General features: G+C 42.2%; 1 long non-coding RNA gene across 1 annotated transcript; it reads right to left on the bottom strand.

Moving 5' to 3' along the window:
- Positions 1-4,740: 4,740 nt before the first annotated feature.
- Positions 4,741-8,433, bottom strand: LOC143413114 (uncharacterized). The gene is made up of 4 exons (XR_013093698.1): positions 8,329-8,433; positions 8,010-8,177; positions 7,788-7,898; positions 4,741-4,921 (listed from the first exon to the last, which is right to left on the bottom strand). It is a non-coding gene; the product is annotated as an uncharacterized LOC143413114 (long non-coding RNA).
- Between the last annotated feature and the right edge of the window lie 8,088 nt (positions 8,434-16,521).

The following is a 16,521-nucleotide window of genomic DNA, read 5'->3' as shown; positions in this document are numbered from 1 at the left end:
GTGGTTGGAGCAGCAGTTGTTGTGGTTGGAGCAGCTGTGGTTGTTGTTGGAGCAGCCGTGGTTGTTGTTGGAGCAGCCGTGGTTGTGGTTGGAGCAGCTGTGGTTGCCGTGGTTGGAGCAGCTGTGGTTGCCGTGGTTGGAGCAGCAGTTGTTGTTGTTGTAGCAGCTGTTGTTGTGGTTGGAGCAGCAATTGTTGTTGTTGGAGCAGCAGTTGTTGTGGTTGGAGCGGTTGTTGTTGTTGTGGTTGGAGCGGCAGTTGTAGTTGTTGGAGCAGCAGTTGTTGTGGTTGGAGCAGCAGTTGTAATGGTTGGAGCAACTGTTGTTGTGGTTGGAGCAGCAGTTGTTGTGGTTGGAGCAACTGTTGTTGTTGTTGTAGCAGCGGTTGTTGTGGTTGGTGCCCCAGTGGTTGTGGTCGGAGCAGCTGTTGTTGTGGTTGGAGCAGCTGTTGTTGTGGTTGGAGCGGCAGTTGTTGTGGTTGGAGCAACTGTTGTTGTGGTTGGGGCAGCAGCTGTTGTTGTTGGAGCAGCAGTTGTTGTGGTCGGAGCAGCAGTTGTGGTTGGAGCAGCTGTTGTTGTGGTTGGAGCAGCTGTTGTTGTTGGAGCAGCAGTTGTAGTGGTTGGAGCAACTGTTGTTGTGGTTGGAGCAGCAGTTGTTGTGGTTGGAGCAACTGTTGTTGTTGTTGTAGCAGCGGTTGTTGTGGTTGGTGCCGCAGTGGTTGTGGTCGGAGCAGCTGTTGTTGTGGTTGGAGCAGCTGTTGTTGTGGTTGGAGCGGCAGTTGTTGTAGTTGGAGCAGCTGTGGTTGTTGTTGGAGCAGCAGTTGTAGTGGTTGGAGCAACTGTTGTTTTGGTTGGAGCAGCTACTGTTGTTGTGGTTGGAGCAGCTGTTTTTGGAGCAGCAGTTGTAGTTGTTGGAGCAGCTGTGGTTGTGGTTGGTGCCGCAGTTGTTGTGGTTGGAGCAGCTGTGGTTGTTGTTGGAGCAGCAGTTGTAGTGGTTGGAGCAGCAGTTGTTGTGGTTGGAGCAGCTGTGGTTGTTGTTGGAGCAGCTGTGGTTGCCGTGGTTGGAGCAGCAGTTGTAGTTGTTGGAGCAACTGTTGTTGTGGTTGGAGAGGCTGTGGTTGTTGGAGCAGCAGTTGTAGTGGTTGGAGCAGCCGTTGTAGTTGTTAGAACAGCTGTGGTTGTTGTTTGAGCAGCCGTGGTTGTGGTTGGAGCAGATGTGGTTGCCGTGGTTGGAGCAGCTCTGGTTGCCGTGGTTGGAGCAGCAGCTGTGGTTGTTGTGGTTGGAGCGGCAGTTGTTGTTGTTGGAGCGGCAGTTGTTGTGGTTGGAGCTGCAGTTGTTGTGGTTGGAGCGGCAGTTGTTGTGGTTGGAGCAACTGTTGTTGTGGTTGGAGAAGCAGTTGTTGTGGTTGGAGCGGCTGTTGTGGTTGGAGCGGCAGTTGTTGTGGTTGGAGCTGCAGTTGTTGTGGTTGGAGCGGCAGTTGTTGTGGTTGGAGCGGCTGTTGTTGTTGTTGGAGAAGCAGTTGTTGTGGTTGGAGCGGCTGTTGTTGTGGTTGGAGCAACTGTTGTTGTGGTTGGAGCAGCAATTGTTGTTGTTGGGGCAGCTGTGGTTGTGGTTGGAGCGGCAGTTGTAGTGGTTGGAGCAGCTGTTGTTGTTGTTGGAGCAGCAGTTGTGGTTGGAGCGGCTGTGGTTGTTGTTGGAGCGGCAGTTGTTGTGGTTGGAGCGGCAGTTGTTGTGGTTGGAGAAGCAGTTGTTGTGGTTGGAGCGGCTGTTTTTGTGGTTGGAGCGGCAGTTGTTGTGGTTGGAGGTGCAGTTGTTGTGGTTGGAGCGGCAGTTGTTGTGGTTGGAGCGGCTGTTGTTGTGGTTGGAGCAGCTGTGGTTGTGGTTGGAGCAGCAGTTGTTGTTGTAGCAGCAGTTGTTGTGGTTGGAGCAGCTGTTGTTGTGGTTGGAGCGGCTGTGGTTGTTGTGGTTGGAGCGGCAGTTGTTGTGGTTGGAGCGGCAGTTGTTGTGGTTGGAGAAGCAGTTGTTGTGGTTGGAGCGGCTGTTGTGGTTGGAGCGGCAGTTGTTGTGGTTGGAGCTGCAGTTGTTGTGGTTGGAGCGGCAGTTGTTGTGGTTGGAGCGGCTGTTGTTGTTGTTGGAGAAGCAGTTGTTGTGGTTGGAGCGGCTGTTGTTGTGGTTGGAGCAACTGTTGTTGTGGTTGGAGCAGCAATTGTTGTTGTTGGGGCAGCTGTGGTTGTGGTTTGAGCAGCAGTTGTAGTGGTTGCAGCAGCTGTTGTTGTTGTTGGAGCAGCAGTTGTGGTTGGAGCGGCTGTGGTTGTTGTTGGAGCGGCAGTTGTTGTGGTTGGAGCGGCAGTTGTTGTGGTTGGAGAAGCAGTTGTTGTGGTTGGAGCGGCAGTTGTTGTGGTTGGAGGTGCAGTTGTTGTGGTTGGAGCGGCAGTTGTTGTGGTTGGAGCGGCTGTTGTTGTGGTTGGAGCAGCAGTTGTTGTTGTTGTTGTTGTAGCAGCAGTTGTTGTGGTTGGAGCAACTGTCGTTGTTGTTGGAGCGGCAGTTGTTGTGGTTGGAGCGGCTGTTGTTGTTGTTGGAGAAGTAGTTGTTGTGGTTGGAGCGGCTGTTGTTGTGGTTGGAGCAACTGTTGTTGTGGTTGGAGCAGCAATTGTTGTTGTTGGGGCAGCTGTGGTTGTGGTTGGAGCAGCAGTTGTAGTGGTTGCAGCAGCTGTTGTTCCTGTTGGAGCAGCAGTTGTGGTTGGAGCGGCTGTGGTTGTTGTTGGAGCGGCAGTTGTTGTGGTTGGAGCAGCTGTTGTTGTGGTTGGAGCAGCTGTTGTTGTGATTGGAGCAGCAGCTGTGGTTGTTGTGGTTGGAGCAGCTGTGGTTGTTGTTGGAGCAGCTGTGGTTGTGGTTGGAGCAGCAGTTGTTGTTGTTGTTGTAGCAGCAGTTGTTGTGGTTGGAGCAACTGTCGTTGTTGTTGGAGCGGCAGTTGTTGTGGTTGGAGCGGCTGTTGTTGTTGTTGGAGAAGCAGTTGTTGTGGTTGGAGCGGCTGTTGTTGTGGTTGGAGCAACTGTTGTTGTGGTTGGAGCAGCAATTGTTGTTGTTGGGGCAGCTGTTGTTGTGGTTGGAGCAGCAGTTGTAGTGGTTGCAGCAGCTGTTGTTGTTGTTGGAGCAGCAGTTGTGGTTGGAGCGGCTGTGGTTGTTGTTGGAGCAGCTGTTGTTGTGGTTGGAGCGGCAGTTGTTGTGGTTGGAGAAGCAGTTGTTGTGGTTGGAGCGGCTGTTGTTGTGGTTGGAGCGGCAGTTGTTGTGGTTGGAGCTGCAGTTGTTGTGGTTGGAGCGGCAGTTGTTGTGGTTGGAGCGGCTGTTGTTGTGGTTGGAGCAGCTGTTGTTGTTGTTGGAGCGGCAGTTGTTGTGGTTGGTGCCGCAGTTATAGTGGTTGAATCAACTGTTGTTGTGGTTGGAGCGGCAGTTGTTGTGGTTGGAGCTGCAGTTGTTGTGGTTGGAGCGGCAGTTGTTGTGGTTGGAGCGGCTGTTGTTGTGGTTGGAGCAGCTGTTGTTGTTGGAGCGGCAGTTGTTGTGGTTGGTGCCGCAGTTATAGTGGTTGAATCAACTGTTGTTGTGGTTGGAGCGGCAGTTGTTGTGGTTTGTGCTGCAGTTGTTGTGGTTGGAGCGGCAGTTGTTGTCGTTGGAGAAGCAGTTGTTGTGGTTGGAGCGGCTGTTGTTGTGGTTGGAGCGGCAGTTGTTGTGGTTGGAGCTGCAGTTGTTGTGGTTGGAGCGGCAGTTGTTGTGGTTGGAGCGGCTGTTGTTGTGGTTGGTGCCGCAGTTATAGTGGTTGAATCAACTGTTGTTGTGGTTGGAGCGGCAGTTGTTGTGGTTTGTGCTGCAGTTGTTGTGGTTGGAGCGGCAGTTGTTGTGGTTGGAGAAGCAGTTGTTGTGGTTGGAGCAGCTGTTGTTGTGGTTGGAGCAGCTGTTGTTGTGGTTGGAGCAGCAGCTGTGGTTGTTGTGGTTGGAGCAGCTGTGGTTGTTGTTGGAGCAGCTGTGGTTGTTGTGGGAGCAGCTGTGGTTGTTGTGGTTGGAGCAGCTGTGGTTGTGGTTGCAGTGGCAGTTGTTGTTGTTGGAGCGGCAGTTGTTGTGGTTGGTGCCGCGGTTGTTGTGGTTGGAGCAGCTGTTGTTGTGGTTGGAGCGGCAGTTGTTGTGATTGGAGTAGCAGTTGTTGTGGTTGGAGCGGCAGTTGTTGTGATTGGAGTAGCAGTTGTTGTGGTTGGAGCGGCAGTTGTTGTGGTCGGAGCTGCAGTTGTAGTGGTTGGAGCAACTGTTGTTGTGGTTGGAGCGGCAGTTGTTGTGGTCGGAGCAGCAGTTGTAGTGGTTGGAGCAACTGTTGTGGTTGGAGCGGCAGTTGTTGTGGTCGGAGCAGCTGTTGTTGTTGTTGGAGCGACAGTTGTTGTGGTTGGAGTGGCAGTTGTAGGTGTTGGAGCAACTGTTGTTGTGGTTGGAGCGGCAGTTGTTGTGGTCGGAGCGGCAGTTGTTGTGGTTGGAGCGGCAGTTGTTGTGGTTGGAGCAGCTGTTGTTGTGGTTGGAGCAGCAGTTGTTGTTGTTGGAGCAGCAGTTGTAGTGGTTGGAGCAGCTGTTGTTGTGGTTGGAGCAGCTGTGGTTGTTATTGGAGCTGCAGTTGTAGTGGTTGGAGCAGCAGTTGTTGTGGTTGGAGCAACTGTTGTTGTGGTTGGAGCAGCTGTTGTTGTTGTGGTTGTTGCCACTGTAGTTGTGGTTGGAGCAGCGGTGGTTGTGGTTGGTGCTGGAGTGGTCGAGGGTGAATTACAGGTTGGTCCTGTTGTTATCGTACCAATGCTCTTCATGAAAGGTAGAGATTTCAAGCTTGAGGCAGCTGCACACAGGTTTGTAGATGCACATCCGTAAGCTGGGAAAGTGCTGGTGCTGTCGGTCACTGCAGATGAAAAATGTTTGTCATGATGTCATTACATATCATATTTAAAGCATTAGTTAAGACATCTTAAAAATAATTTTTCTGATATCCAGTGTTAAATCCTCCCAATTCTTTTATTCTTTGGGCTGAAGGAAGGACAATACTCGGTGTATAAATGTTCAATCAACAATGTTTTATTCCATACAATTCAACATGAGCACAAACCATCCGGATGGGGAGACATGCATGCAGAGGGGCACAGCAAATCTCAAAATGGTGGAGCGTTACCCAAAGCTTTTATAGCCTCTGTTGACCCCCACCTAGTCTCAAAAAGCCTAAACTTACATACCCTCTAACTCTCAGTGAGCCTGTATTATGACCTTGGCTCCCTGTCTTTCTGACATAGAGAAAGGTGGGGGTAGAACTTCTGTGGAATGTGGTCTGTCTCCTCCACTATCAGAAAACAAGGCCTTCTGCGCACAATATTCTCTTCTTAACTCAGCAGTATGACATGCAATGAAACAGTGTAAATCATTCACAGTAAATCAACAGTATAGGATAATATAGACATATCTAATAAATCTAATGATTTTCACAATTTCTTAATCCAGAGGTATAATGCAAATTAAAACTACATACTAATTATACTCTCTATAATATGGAGTAGGGTGTGGCTTACAGTAGTATAATGATTCACACAGTTCGATTATAGGGATAGGATAACATATGATAAAATAAGAATCTTACACCAGTAATATTCATTATTATGTTGGTTTAGTGCCTTTTGGTAAGTCATAAGTCATGGTAAATGGTAAAACAACTGATACATTTATTGTTGTCTTCTACTTTAATAAAGCCCCCAATTTAATTTTTCCACCAAGTCATATTTACCAGTTCAGACACACATTTACTTTTCCCTGCTCCAGTCTGTTGTCCCAAAATGTTTTAAGAGGGCCACCAGCATCCCTGTCCCAAGGAAAACTAATGTGAGCTGCCTAAATAACTATCACCCAGTAGCACTCACATCCATTGTGTGAGTGTTTTGAGCGCATAGTTAAAGCTCACATCACACCTTTACTCCCTGCTTCACTCGACCCCCTCCGTTTGCCTACAGGCCAAACAGATCTACAGACAACGCAATTGCATTCCACACTGCCCTCTCGCATTTGGACCAGAAAAACACATATGTGCGGATGCTGTTCATAGACTATAGCTCTGCCTTCAACACCATCATACCATCCAGACTCATCATGAAACTCCGTGACCTGAACATCAGCTCCTCCCTGTGCAGCTGGATCCTGGACTTCCTGACAGACAGACCTCAGGTGGTTCGGATCAGCAGCATCACCTAATCCACACTCACACTCAGCACAGATGCCTCCCAGGGATGCGTGCTTAGCCCCCTGCTTACACCCTGTTCACCCACGACTGTACACCAACACACAGCTCCAACACCATCATCAAATTTGCAGACGACACCACCATCATTGGCTGCATTTCTGATGGAGATGAGACAGCATACAGGGCAGGGGTGAGAGCCCTGACATCATGGTGCCATGACAACAACCTCCTGCTTAATGTCAGCAAAAACAAGGAGCTCATTGTGGATTACAGGAGACTACAGAGAAGAAGGCACACGCCCATTCACATCGAAGGAGCAGAGGTGGAAAGAGTCAGCTTCTTCAGATTCCTAGGCATCTACATTTGCAAGGATCTGAGTTGGTCACACCATGTTGGTGTGATCACAAAAGCAGCAAGACAGCAGCGCTTCTTCCTCCGGCGCCTGAGAAGATTTGGCATGAACTCCAGAATACTTACAAACCTCTACTGATGCACCATTGAAAGTATTCTGACCAGCTGCATCACCACCTGGTATGGCAGATGTAACGCTCCCGACCGCAAAGCTCTGCTGAGGGTGGGGAGATCAGCACAGCGCATCACCAGGACAGGATTGAAACTCAGACAGCAGTTTTACAGTTAGCCTTTTTTGTGCTCTCTAACTGTTGTGCGCAACACTTATAATGCATGAGGTTAATTTGATGTTCAGAATCTTTCATGTTGACATGTGAATTCTAACCAAAAAATGTATAAGAAGACAAACATGCCTGTGTAGTAGCCTGTGACAATCCAAACATGCACTCAGAGTATTATAATTAAAATGGTTTCCTTTTTTATGCACTAACACTCCTGTCACAGCAATTATTATTAAATATATTCTGTTACATTTTATTTAGAGCTTCTTATTATTTTTTAGTCAAAAGAAAATCATGAAGCTACACTGTAGATCAACTGTAGAGTTGTGGGCATTGACCATCATTATTGGATTGCAAATGGTTAGGGAAATGCTTTGTACCTATCTTCAATATCTTTCACATAAAGAGTAATCTAAAATCTGTTTGTGTTCTGTTTGCTGAAACTCAAAATCTCACTGCAGTGACCCGAGAACACCACTAAAGGGTGTAGTTGTTTGTTTAACATTTCTAATGCCACTGGTAAACATTTTTTAATCAGAGAGAAGAACAGAGCCTGATTTTCAGTCAATTTTTATAGTGACTTTCACGTTTATGAAAACATGTAGTTACAATTTCAGAAGCCACTGTGATTCCCTTTTAGTGAATAGTGTACCTACACTGGGTGTTCTATTTTCATGCGGGGAATACTTGTTAACTAATACATATATATAATTTCATGAACTAATTATCAAATCCTGACCTTCATCTTCAAAGATTTAAGGTACAAAATAAAATGTCTTACACATACTGATGAAATGCTTCATAATGTTGCCACTGACTAATTTTTTTAAAAAAGAATATGTTTTGAATTTATTTTAGGTATAAAAGCCAATTTAAAGATGATCTTTGTTAAAGTATATATGATGAAGACTCACTCATTGATTGAAAGCATTGGTCCTCCACTCCCTGACACTGTATTGGAGTGTCGCACAGAGGGGTGGAACAAATGTTACATAGTCGGCCATTACTTGACTGAGGAGCAGGAGCTGTAAAAGAAAAGAGCATCATTTCATTTCAGAACTGAGAACATTTCAGCAAATATCAGAATATTGTTTCTTATTGCGTCTTTAATAAAACACTTATAGATTTGTACTTACCATCCAGAGTTTGTGAGTTGCAGTTATCTGTGTTGCAGCACGTGGCAGATGCAAGAGCACTTTGAACACCCATGTTAATTGAAAATATCTGAGAGCTCGTAACTGGACACAGGGAGGAAGATGCACATGCCTTGTAGATTTGTGTTGCCGTATTTCCAGATGAAGTAGCTGCAAATTCAAAGTGTATTTTATTAATGTTGATGGAAAGTACACATAATTTCAAAGTCATTGAAATTTACTGAAGTTTATTACATAATATTTGATTTGATATACCTTTAGTCCCACAAGGGGAAATTTCATAATATGAAGAGAAGATTACCTAAAATAGTAGCTGTAACACACATGGTCTCTGAAGAACATGGAAGTAGTGCTGTGCTTGAACACGTCTGATCTGTGCAGGTTTGACACTCAAGGGCTCCAGCTGCAATCAGGAGAGAAACAATAAAAGGATTGAAGTTATAATGAAAAATGAAAGGTTTTAAAATACCCCAGTATACTGGCATAATTAAAGAATCGTTATCTCTTTGATTTCTTTACACTGTTACACAGATTGATAAAATGCAGTTAATCTCTTTAACATGTGTGTGTGTATAAATATTTTTAATAAAGTCGACATGAAACACTACATTAAAGTTAATTTAAGGTTAATCTATTAAGGGTAATTTACACCATGGAGGCCTGCTCTAAAAACCTTCCAACATTTAACAGTTTGTGAAACTATATTTAAAATGTTATAATTTTTATGGCATGTGTAGCACCACCTAGTGTGAGAAAAGAATCTACCGCAATATGAAATCTTAAGGTGGACTTTAACTGCCAGTTATCTCTGGGTTAAACCTGTTTTCCCAATCACAAACAGTTGCTATTCTTGTTGTTGTGATGCGACACCATTGTTTCAAACATTTTGCCTTTATAGAGCCACTGTGATCTGCAAATTATAATGCAGATGTAATATCACTAGACTCATGGCTCACTTGTACTTTTGTTGTTCCTGCTAATCTGTGATGTTGATAAACCAGGTGACCGATCTGTTCAGTGAAATTATTCAGACAGATGCTTTATACTGCTGCAGCAAAACGTCATGTTTTGTTTTGTTTTTTCTTCTGAACTGAAGCTACTTAATGCTTTGCTATATCCAAGATGTATCCAATACAATGTATTGGGATTTATTTTCTGGTTTTTAAAGTGAGCTGCAGCACTCTTCATTTTGGGAAAAGCTCCCCTACGGTAAGATGATTGAGTGGCTCCAAGTTTTTTCCTGTGTCTCTTGCCTGTAGCTCCCCTCTAAAAGCAATCTTGCATCTACATATATTTGCTTATCTGAGTGTAGAACCTAAGAACACGTTCTGATTTTCCTTCACTCCAAACTTGAGAAAAGAGCTGTCTTCCCAGTTAAGGACACTATGAAGAGATACTAGTATCACGTTATGCACACTTATATTACAATGAGCATAAAGAATGTAGTTACATAACACCTGTCATAATGCACCAGGAACCAACACTGCTCTTGTTTTCCAATTAGTGAATTTCCTGGAAAGTGTCTTAAATGTTTTCACTTTGTGAATAATATTTCTTAATGCAGAATGATAGAACTTGGTTTAATCCTTGCCAGATTTATGGACAGAAACAGTAAGACATAATATGGCTTATGTCTTTCCTCCTTGGCATTTTTGTTTTAACACACAGAGTGCATTTAGAAGTACCTCCTTTTCCTAACCTGACATTTACCTGACAAATATTCAAGGTTGGGTAGGGGAATCATTTATAAAAAAAATTGAATCAAATTGAATTGAAACCTTTTTTTGTTAATAGGTTATTACTCGCTCCCTCAGCGACCCTACCTGGTCTGCTCATTTCTTTGAGATGTTAGTTTGGGCTCCTCCTGGCAGAACACTGTATATTACTGAAGTGAACTTGCTGGGTCTTTGCATCTAAATTACACCACACTGCTAGCAGATCACCCTGTGAATACTTCACCATAATAATTTGACCTGTGCAGGATAACTGCTCCATAGTCTATACATTAAATCTTATTTTCTTTTATTTACCTGCTGGATAGTTACTGAGTGTAACGCCTTTCCTCCACTTTGTTTAACGACTGAAGTAGAATTTCCTCTATCGATCACTTTATCCCAATCAACTCTAATTAGAAGTTAAAATAATGATCATTCTAAAGAAATTATAATTAACCTTTGGCTGGAAAAGTATAAGTGTAGCTTGAATTGGAAAATAACCACTACCTACTTTCTAGGAAGCATTTTCCTAGAAAGGAATTTTTTTAAACTTTTTAAATACATAAAGAAAAGTGCTGTTTTTTTGTTTGTTGATTTGTTTTTACTCTCTTTATGTGTTTAATGTCTATCTGCATTGTAACTTACGCAGACATAGTAATTTCTATGTCTGTATAGGTTCTCAGTCATCCAGGTGATGGTAATATTTGTAGAAATAGTAGACTTTATTACTGCAGTTAAATAGGCAAACATACAATACGTAGCACTGGGAGTGGCATTCTGTCAGGACAAGTAAGGCAAGCAGGACGGAAAACAAAACATGAGGAAACAATTCTTAGGTTTCAGGAAATGGAATTAGAAGCGTTTCCTTTCTTGCCACCGCAAGTGCCTGTCTCTTGATATAGAAAATTTAAATAGTCCTTTTTTGCCTTTTCCTCTTCATTACTCTATTTTGTTTTCTCTGTTACTCTGTGTTCTAAATTATACACTTTAATGGTTACTTTATAAATTATATAATATATAATTATATGCTGAACAGACTGGTTGTGTTTACATTTTTTAAATTCCAAACTTGCAGTTTGCGCTTTTGCAAAATCATGACGTAAGTACAGGTCCCACACCCTTTTAATCCAGCATTTAATACTGTCAAAACAAAAAAGGGTAAACAGTTACGTCCATTTCTAAAATGAAATGAATGACAATTGTCTCCTGTTGTGCGTCATTTAGGCCTGTCATCTGCATTTGAATTGTGTATGAATTTCAGGTTGTGTTTTTATTTTTGTTTGACCCTAAATGCCTGTTTAAGGGGTTCTTATTTTCTTCAACCAGTGATGAATAGTGTCATAGCAACAAACACTTTTTCCCCACTTCTGTGTAATTTGTTACAGTAAATGTAAATGTTACTATGACATGATCAGACAAAAGACAAAATACAAATATTAATGAAACCATGTTAATGTGCTACATAATAAAGTCTGAATATTACAATATGACAACTGGGCAAAAAGACCCCAACAAACAAACAAATAAAAAATGCGTGCACACACAAACAATGTTGTCATGGTCCTTGGGTCTTTTCCTGAATTCCTCCTCTCATCCCGCATGGTTCTGCTGGAGGATGTTTCCTGTTAAAAGCGAGTTTTTCCTTCCCACTGTTGCCAAAGCGCTTGCTCATAGGGTCATATGATTGTTGAGGTTTTCTGTGTTATATTATTGTAGGGTCGATCTTACAATATAAAGTGCTTTGACATGACTGTCGTTGTGGTTTGGTGCTGTATAAAAAAATTGAATCAAATTGAATTGAAACCTTTTTTTGTTAATAGGTTATTACTCGCTCTCTCAGCGACCCTACCTGGTCTGCTCATTTCTTTGAGATGTTAGTTTGGGCTCCTCCTGGCAGAACACTGTACATTACTGCACACTTATATTACAATGAGCATAAAGAATGTAGTTACATAACACCTGTCATAATGCACCAGGAACCAACACTGCTCTTGTTTTCCAATTAGTGAATTTCCTGGAAAGTTTCTTAAAGGTCATCTGGATCCGGTCTTTTATCAGTTCCCAGAGTCAGAACCAGACACGGAGAAGCTGCATTTGAATAAAGCACCAAATCCACACTTTTAAGCTTAAATTTCAAAACTTACACTAACTACTGATCTTATCTATTTCTGATTTTATCTGCTTTGATTTTATATACTGTTTTGTTTGTTTGTTAAGCTTAAATTTCAAAACTTACATTAACTACTGATTTTATCTACTGTTCTGATTTTATCTGTTTTGATTTGATATACTGTTTTGTTTGTTTGTTTGTTTGTTAAGTGGGTTTAGAGCTCTGGGTAGCTCCCCAGCTGGGTCTAGACTGGGTCTAGAGAGTATTTTAAATTCAGGGAATTTAAAATAGAAAGTAGCTCGTCCACAGAAGGACTGGTAGCTCCCCTTACGATGAGGGTTCAGATCGCGCGAACAGGTGTGGGATTAGAGCTCTGGGTAGCTCCCCAACTGGGTCTAGACTGGGTCTAGAGAGTATTTTAAATTCAGGGAATTTAAAATAGAAAGTAGCTCGTCCACAGAAGGACTGGTAGCTCCCCTTACGATAAGGGTTCAGATCGCGCGAACAGGTGTGAAATGTGTGTGTTTAGTTAGTTTGTTTGTTTGCTTGTTTTAATCAATTTTAAATCATGCTTTTTATTTGTTTTTGTTTCTAATGTCTCTGTAAAGCACTTTGAATCACCTTGTTGTTGAATTGTGCTATACAAATAAATTTGCCTTGCCTTGCCTTGCCTTAAATGTTTTCCCTTTGTGAATAATATTTCTTAATGCAGAATTCCTTGTATTCTGGGGCCTCTGGATGTCTGTGGCCTGGATCTCCTCCATACCTGCTTCATGCCCTGGGGGACGAGGCTATGGCTCCCCACACTCCCTAGCAGATCGTTACATGGAGAAACCTTTGGAATACAAGCATGCTGATCCACACAGGTGTGTACACACGTGTACACACCTGTGTACACAGACGCGAACGACACCTTTCTTGGCTGCTCCCTTAAAGCACATTGTGCGCTGTCTATCTTGCATGCTGCACAATAGCGTTTAATATTTAGTATCTACTGTTATCTACTGCTAGCTAGTTTATTGTGATGGTGCTGTATTTATTATGTTGCTCTTTTTTTTTTTTTGCGTTCTCTTCTGTTTTTTTTTTCTCCATACAGGTGATCCAGGTGTTTTGTTTGTTTTTCTTTCTTTCTTTCCCCCTTTCTCACCGTCTCTTCTCCCCTCTGTTTTTCTTTCTCTCCCTCTCTTTCTTTCATTCTTTCTCCCTGTCCTATCCCCCAGTCATGTCTGTCCCATTTGTAACAACCGAAAATAAAATAAATATATAATTATAATAAAGGTCAATCAAATGGACCAATATGGCAAGGCCATGATGATCCACTTGGTAAAATAAATCCGCTTGGAATCTTTCTTGGCCTTAAGACAACAATTCTGATGGCTAAAGATCCAAACGGGACACAAAAAAAAGAAAAAAAATGTGTTAATTGATTAATTTTGGATAATGTTTATGAGCTTTGATGGGACCCATGAGAATGTTTTTGTATAATAGTATTTTGAATGAAATTCATTATAAGATGATTATAATATGTTATGATTTGTTTGGTTATTGGTTTATTGATTGTTGTATAAAATATGGCATTATTTGACTTTGTTATTTATGGATTTATTGATTTTGTTTTATCATGGCAGTCGAACGCTGTTTAAATTTAATATTGAATGATAATTTATGTTTTTGACCTTGTTTAGGTCAGGTTTTCTTTTTCTTCCGCGATCACAGCCCTGATCAGCGCGGAATGGCGAGCCACCCGGCCACCGTTGCATTGCGGTAGGAATCGTGAATCTATGGACTGAGTTTGACTGTTGACACATGACCTATCACAGGTCCATGGAACTAAACTAAATCTCATACTGGACTAAACCTCATCCCACCTCCGTTTTGGAACCTAATAAGCTGTTTTGTATTGTCAACATTATTTTTGTTTTTATATATATATATATATATATATATATATATATATATATATATATATATTAGGGGTGCGATACACAAAATTCACGGTTCGGTTCGGTTCGATACTTTGGTGTCACGGTTCGATATTTTTTCGATACAAAAAAAATGTTCCTGACTTTTTTATTTGTCATTTATTAAAATTATAAATATATATTTTAACTCAAAAGTACAGTTTTTAAATTTAACCCTAACCCTTGTGCGTGTTTTTTATTTTGACAGCGAATGCGCACCTGCGGACCACTTATGTGCAGCCCTGGTTATTTAGCTCGTCATATTGCAGCCACAGAAATTCTTTTGTCCATGAAACCATAAAGCTGCACTTTCTTTTTGCCTTATAGTCTGATTTGTCATAACTTTTCCGTTTTGTGGTAAGCTTTTCTTTGGCTGTCACTTCTTCACCCTGACCTGTCTTATTTGGCTCAGCAGAACTAAAATATATATCCTGCTGCTTTTACACACGCACTCACATAACGCTCAGCGATTCTCTGCGCGATCAACCTCTCACATGTTTAAGCTTGCTGCGGGAGATTTCACTTGTCATGTTTGCGTAGTAAGCTAACGATTGATAAGACGATGTCAGAGGAATTGGTGCACAAATTATCATCACTCACAGATCAGTGCTGCAAAAGAATGCAAAAGCACTGACATATATTTTTCCTTCCTACAATAGCCCGACGGGCAGGGTAGAGATAGATTTTGGTAGCCCGACTGGAAAAATCGCTAGCCCCGGGACGTTGGGGTAGCGATATTGCAAGCCCTGTATCTGATTGAGGAATCACTCATCTTTGGAAAAGAGAGTTTATTACAGAGAAATGGCTCTTTCCAAAGTAAAAGCTATACTATACGCTTCTTCTGGGCTATAGTCTCAGCAGCATATTAAACATATCAGGTCCCCATAAGGAGAATCATGTGCTAACGGCTGTCTAAATGACTCGGGTAAAGTTTGTAGCATGCCTGCTTGTTGTTTTTGTCTGCTTCCACTTGTCTTTGCACTAGGATGATGTCGGCGTAAATGTGCAGTCATATTCGTTGTGTTCCCACTAGTGCTTTCAGGTTAATCTCGTTGAAATGACCTTAACGCCACAACACGGCAAATCTCCGTTAACGAGCTACCCCTGATCGCCAGGTGCTCTTGGGCGTGCATGGGGCTGGACAGCCAACACGTTAACGAGCTAACTGCGCTAACACACTAGCTCCCACCCATGTAATTGAGCATTGCATGGCACATCCAACATAATGTTTTACTTTAGTCCATGACGCGCTTACCTTCAGGGTCATACGTCACATAAAAACCAAAATAATTCCAAACGCCAGATCTGAATGAGGGTGGGGGAGGTTCAATTTGCCATGTTGCAAGGAGAGCTTAACTTCTGTCTCGCTAGCTTGCCCTGTGTTCTTCCTTCTGACAATGCTGTCTGTGTTAAGTGCTCAGTGGATCTGCGCTCGACAGTGCAGCCTAGGCGGAGTAGTCGAACGCAGATTCACTGAGTGCTCAACACAAACAGCATCGTCAGAAGGAAAGTTGATAAAATAAATTACAAATTTTGTATTGTTCGATACATATGCGTACCGAACCGAAAGCACTGTATCGAATGGTTAAATATATATACGAATATCGTTGCACCCCTAATATATATATATATATATATATATATATATATATATATATATATATATATATATATATATATATATATATATATATATATATGAAGAAAAATCCGCTTCCCATTTTGTAATAGGAAGTGATATTGATTCATCTGTTTTAGAAAACATTCTGTATAGTTTTGACAGTAATTTGGGGGTTATAAGAGCAAGAAATTGTACCACACTTGGTGGTGTTTGTAAATCAACTTAACCAGGTTTATATTTCTTTTTTTTTTACTATGGATTTAATTTGTTGATATTCTAATAATCTTTTTCTGTTGATCCCATATTGTGTCATCTAAGAAGGTATGTTTTAGCCATCCTGAGATAAACTGAAGCTGTTGGCTAGGAAGTAGTGTTGAAACTATATCCTGGGTAGGGTGAACGGTCCCCTCAATGGTCTTCTCATAGGGGATTTCTGAATCGCTCTTTGTCTGGTCCCTTACCCAGGGCCAATTTGCCATGGGAGACCCTACCAAGGGGGCAAAAGCCCCCTGCCAACATAGACCCTGTGATCCCTGGGACACACAAACCCCTTCACCATGATAAGCTTTATTTAAAAAATGTGATTTATTTACAAAACTACTGGTTTAAAATAACATAAAACAAAAATTGCAGTTAAAAATAACAGTTAATAACATGACAGCAAATGAGAGGGGCTATGATTGTGCTTGCCTTTCAAACACAAAGACAGGATTGTATTTTGTATTTTTTTTTCTGTGTTTTTAGGTTCCTCACACCTTTCAAGAGCTACTAACATTAAATTGTATGTTCTATGAATGTTTTAGGGAGTCTGCCCCTAAGTCACCAGACACTTTGTCAGAGCTTGCATCACTGAATTTTCCTTCTCCAGATTCAGAAGAGTTCCACCTCCTTTGTGGCCTATTGCTAATGACCTTTTCTTTGTCGAAGCCATACATCCATCAGCTGCTGACCTCTCTCCAGCGGAGTCTCCTTTTTGGTTTCCATAATGTTTAAATTATCAAATGATTACTATTAAATCACGTTCTTTTGAATTCTTTTGGCGAAAGAGAAAGACTGAACTCAGAGTGGTAAAGCTCAAAAAAATCTT

Source organism: Maylandia zebra, linkage group LG17, assembly GCF_041146795.1.
Source record: "Maylandia zebra isolate NMK-2024a linkage group LG17, Mzebra_GT3a, whole genome shotgun sequence".
In the NCBI taxonomy this organism is placed as follows: domain Eukaryota; kingdom Metazoa; phylum Chordata; class Actinopteri; order Cichliformes; family Cichlidae; genus Maylandia; species Maylandia zebra.
The sequence above is the reverse complement of the archived record's forward strand: the minus strand, read 5'-3'. Positions and strand labels throughout refer to the sequence as shown.